At 37.0% G+C, this 5,027-nt stretch overlaps 1 protein-coding gene across 3 annotated transcripts in view; it reads right to left on the reverse strand.

Moving 5' to 3' along the window:
• LOC106876256 (centlein-like) overlaps positions 1-5,027 on the reverse strand; it is a 367,586-nt gene that overhangs the window by 285,380 nt on the left and 77,179 nt on the right. The window contains exon 3 of one of the 3 annotated variants that reach the window (XM_052977284.1): positions 2,389-2,456. The exons of the other annotated variants lie outside the window; for them this stretch is intronic. The gene's annotated coding sequence lies outside the window, so the exon portion shown is untranslated. The remainder of the gene's footprint in view (positions 1-2,388; positions 2,457-5,027) is intronic. 3 annotated transcript variants of the gene reach the window in all.

The raw sequence follows: 5,027 nt of genomic DNA on the forward strand, positions 1-5,027 counted from the left end.
ATATATATATATATATATATATATATATACATACAGAAGTCCGTCATATGTATATATATATACACATGTATATGTCTATGTGTGTGTCTGTGTTTGTCCCCCCCCCCCATCACCGCTTAACAACCAGTGTGTTTATGTACCCGTAATTCATCGGTTCAGCAAAAGAGACCGATAGAATAAGTAATAGGCTTAAAAAAAGACCCGGGGTTGAACTGTTCGACAAAAGCACTTGAAGGCGGTTCTCCGGCATGGCCGCAGTCAAATAATTAAAACAGGTAAAAGAATAAAAGAAAGTGGAGTATAAGTTGGTAGGAAAAAATGGAGTGAAGTGAAAAGTCTGAGAGAGAGGTTAAAAAAACTGAATGGATGTAAAGAGTGAGAGAGAGTGTGGATGAAGGTGAGTAAGAGTAATAAATAGACAAGGGGAGAGCATCTATAGTAAACGGGTGAAGGAAGAAAAGAGAAAGAGAGAATGCAAAGGTTGTTGGAGGAGAGTAAGAGAGGATGAAAGTAAGAAATAGTGATGGGAAATGCTATAAAGAGGGACTAAATGGAGAGAGAGAGAGAGAGATGATAAGTGAGGGAGGTTAAAAGAAAGGAACAGAAAAGAGAGATCGAGAGAAAGAGAGAGAGGGGGGGTATAAAACTTATAATGGAGGGTACAGGAAATATAAACAAATAAGGCTGATGAGAACAGAAGCTATGGAAATGAAGTGAAAGGAAAGAAGACAAAGATAGAATATACAAAAAAATGGAAAATGAAACCTAGTGGGAGAGAGGAGAAAGAAAGAGAACTAGGGATAAAGAGAGAGAGAGAGAAAGAAAGGATAATAGCTTGCTTAGAGAGAAAGGTGCATGAGAGAAAAAATTAGGTTTTTAAGAGGAATGGAAAGTTGGAGAAGCACATAAGATAGAAGGGAAGACACAAAAAAATAACTGAAGAACTAGTGAGAGAGGGGGAGAGGGGAGAAGAGGAAAGAGAGAGAGAGAGAGAGAGAGAGAGAGAGAGACAGAGAGAGAGAGAGAGAGACAGAGAGAGAGAAAGGAGAGAAAGGATAGGAAACCAAAGAAGAAAGATAGCAAAGAAAATACGAATAGCTGATGAATTAAACACAAGTTAAGACATGATCTACTGAATGATGTATGCAAAATATTCTCAATCAAAACTCCCACAGAGAAAGAAAACAAAAAACTAGTGGCAATTGTTATTGAAGTAATCTAAAAGAAATTTAGATTTAATTTCACATAAATGATTTACGAACATAGAGGAAAATCAGATCATTTTTAGGTCTTAAGATGACAGCTAATAGGCTTGTTTCAGTTGTATTGGAGCTCATCACTGAAAAAGGGAAATAATTTAAAGAGTTTTACTATACTTCACTTACAATGTGCAATAAAACTATATTATATCTGTAGCTATCTCCTTGCTTACACTAGCTCTTGTAAATCTGTAGCATCTGCTTTTCCAATCTCTGCTGCTGAAGAGGAGATAATTACTCTGACATGCATGCATCCACCAGTCTGGTTATTGGATGCTATGGACTGATTCAGTGTATTAACACCTATTTGTATACTACAAGAAATTTTCTCCATGACAAAATACAGAGAATGGCTTTCTTATGGGTTAAAAAATGTCTCGAGTATATTTGAATTGATAACAAATTCGTATATACACACATCACTGGTTAGTGCTGTCACACCATATGCGAGTGTGTCTGTGTGTGGCTACGTTTGTCCCTCTCATCGCCACCACCACTACCACTTGACAACTGGGGTTGATTTGTTTGACTAAAACCCTCTGAGGTGGTGCCCCAGCAAATCTCGGAAACAACTAAAAGAATTTAAACAGGAAAATAATTTTGTACAATTAAATGCCGATTATTACCAACCAGTCCTTTATTTCTTTTCTCCAACCGAGAAAGGAAATTTTTAATTGAGAATATTTTGTGTCATTTAGGGCAGTGCTTTTCAAACTATCTGATGTGACGTACCAACAGTTTCTTTTTTCCAATATGCCAGGGACCAGTAATATTTCTAAGTAATATTAATTTATACCAGAAACAATATATAATAGGCGCAGGTGTGGCTGTGTGGTAAGTAGCTTGCTTATCAACCACATGGTTCTGGGTTCAGTCCCACTGCGTGGCACCTTGGGCAAGTGTCTTCTACTATAGCCTTGGACTGACCAAAGCCTTGTAAGTGGATTTGGTAGACAGAAACTGAAAGAAGCCCATCGTATATATGTATATATATATATATGTGTATGTGTGTGTTTGTGTGTCTATGTTTGTCCCCCCAACATCGCTTGACAACCGATGCTGGTGCGTATACGTCCCCGTAACTTAGTGGTTCGGCAAAAGATACTGATAGAATAAGTACTTGGCTTACAAAGTATAAGTCTTGGGGTCGATTTCCTCGACTAAAGGCGGTGCTCCAGCATGGCTGCAGTCAAATGACTGAAACAAGTAAAAGAGTATAATGAATATGATAAAAGTTGACAATTTATTTTTATCTTATATTTATTTTGTAAGCAAATAATACAATATCACATGAGCACTTTACAACATTTTTTTCTTTTCTGGAAACTTGCTGTGTACCGACAACTGATGGCTCGCGGTCCAGCACCGGTCCATGGACCATCACTTTGAGAAGCACTGATTTAGAGCATCACCTCTTAAATCATTTAACTAAATTCAAGCTATTAATTAGTCAACTGAGTTATTTCATTTAGACCCTTTACTTTGTTTGTTAATTAGACAAATTACCACTACTATCTTTGTTAACTCATTTTTTCTACATAAAAAAATTGTCAGCTGATCAAGTGGACTAGATCTAGCTATACCTCGCTGACAAGGTCCAACAACACTGAAACATGTCTAGAGACGTTACACTGGTGGCCAATGATGGTGCGAATTTTTGTGCTAAGTATGTAAAACAATCTTTTGAAATTAATTCTTTGTTTCTCTTAATTAATTTAAGGTTTTTGTCAAATGGAAAGTCTCAGTTTATAAGGGAAATCTCAGGGAGAGGACTGGAATGCTAAAGAAAGAAGAAATGCATGAAGAGATGACCAATACTGAAAATAAAAGGACAGAGCAAAGCAAGGAAGGAAAGAAAGAAATGAAAGGACACAAAGAGACAGATGGCTATGCAGACAGGCAGACAAAAAGCAGACAGACAGATAAGCAGTAAGACAGGCAGGCAGACAGACAGATAGATAAATGGATAGATAGATTGATAGTCAGACAGATAGGCAGATAGACAATCGGAGACTAGATAGCTGACAAACGCATAAATGGACATAAAGACAGTCAGGTAGATAGATAGATATATAGATAAATAGATAGACAGATAGAGATAGAGAGAAAGAGACAAATGGATAGATGGATAGACAGACAGAAAGATGAGAAGAAAGAGACGATGAGAAACAAAAGAAGAAAAAGTGTATAAGACAAAGCAAAATGAGAAAAAAAACATGAGATGAAAAGCAAGATTGGGGACATGGTGAAAGAATGCAAAATAAGCTGAAAGAAATGTTGTACAGGAGAACTACAAGCAAGAAATCAGTGAATAATGGGCCAAATAATGCAAGTGAGAGAGTAAAATGACAACAGAGCGATGTATGTATGTATGTATGTATGTATATGTGTATATATGTATGTATGTACGTGTGTGTGAATATATATACGTACATATGTATGTATGTATGAATGGATGTGTGTGTGTGTGTGTGTGTATATATATATATATATATATACAATGGAAAGAATGACACAGCATAAGAATTTTAAAAATAATAATACAAAACAATGAGAGAAAAACAAAAATATGTGACATAAGGTGGAAGGAAGGGATTTTGGTGTTGAAAGAGAAGACAGAGTTTGAGGGAAACATAGAGATGATGATGGTGATGAGGGTGGTGGTGGTGGTAGGCTATTGGTTATGATGGTGATGATAATTATGATGATGATGATGAGAATCCTGGTGGTGAAGGTGGGTTTTTAATGATGGCGAAATTGCTAATGTTGATGGTAGTAGTAGTAGTAATAGTGCAGTGGTGGTGGTGGTGATAACAGTTGTAACAAGGATGATGATCATAACAATAATAATAATAATAAAATTGATGAATTCCGTGAACAAGTAGAAGCCACGTCAATAGCAATGAAGGTGAAAACAAAAAAGAGAATCTAAAGAGAAGAAAGAAAGAAAGAAAGAACAGAAGGTGTGTATGAGTGTAAATAGACAAGGTAAAATACGAAACAAATGAAATAAATAGCAATAAGTTTGCCGCCATGTGAGTCACACTGGAATCAAACAGGGTAGAAACATATTCCATAGCATGTTAGCAAGGCTTAGGAAGTAGGTGAATGCTTTCAAGGAAGAATGCACTGACTTTTAGTGGAAGAGAGAGAGAGAGAGAGAGAGAAAGAGTCAAGGAAGTTGGGAAGGACGGAGACAGCGGTGGAGGAGGAAAGAGATTTTTCCACTCTGCTGAAACCAATGAGCTATCAACCATCCAGAGCATTAGGACATCCTTTCCATTTGAGCTGATCACACACAGACACATGTATAGATGATCGTGCATGTGCAGGCACATGCATACATGTTCACGCAGAACATTCATTCCTTGAGGGGCATTTCACAAGCAAAGATGTCAACAGAGTGGAATGACGTTTTCTGTTTCAAGTTTGAAAAAGGAGAAGGAAAAAAAAAAAAGACACACACAGCCAGAGCAGAGTAGCATAAGTGAGAAAGTAAATATTGGGTGGGTAGTTGGCTAATTTTTTCAGTGAAGGACAGCGAGTAATAAATGCAATCTTTTTATAGTTAAGTGCAGGCTCGGGGATTGAAAGTTGGCGAATATATGCTTTTGTAGCAGTTAAATAATTGGTGAAACACAAGTTCCATTTTCGCATAAGATGCAGTTATTTAAAATTGAATAAGAGTGTGAGAGAGAGAAAGAGGAAAAGAGAAGGAGGGAGAGAGAAGTGGTGAGGAAGAGAGAGAGAGAGAGAGAGAGAGAGAGA

The sequence above is a fragment of the Octopus bimaculoides genome, chromosome 2 (genome assembly GCF_001194135.2).
Source record: "Octopus bimaculoides isolate UCB-OBI-ISO-001 chromosome 2, ASM119413v2, whole genome shotgun sequence".
Lineage (NCBI taxonomy): Eukaryota > Metazoa > Mollusca > Cephalopoda > Octopoda > Octopodidae > Octopus > Octopus bimaculoides.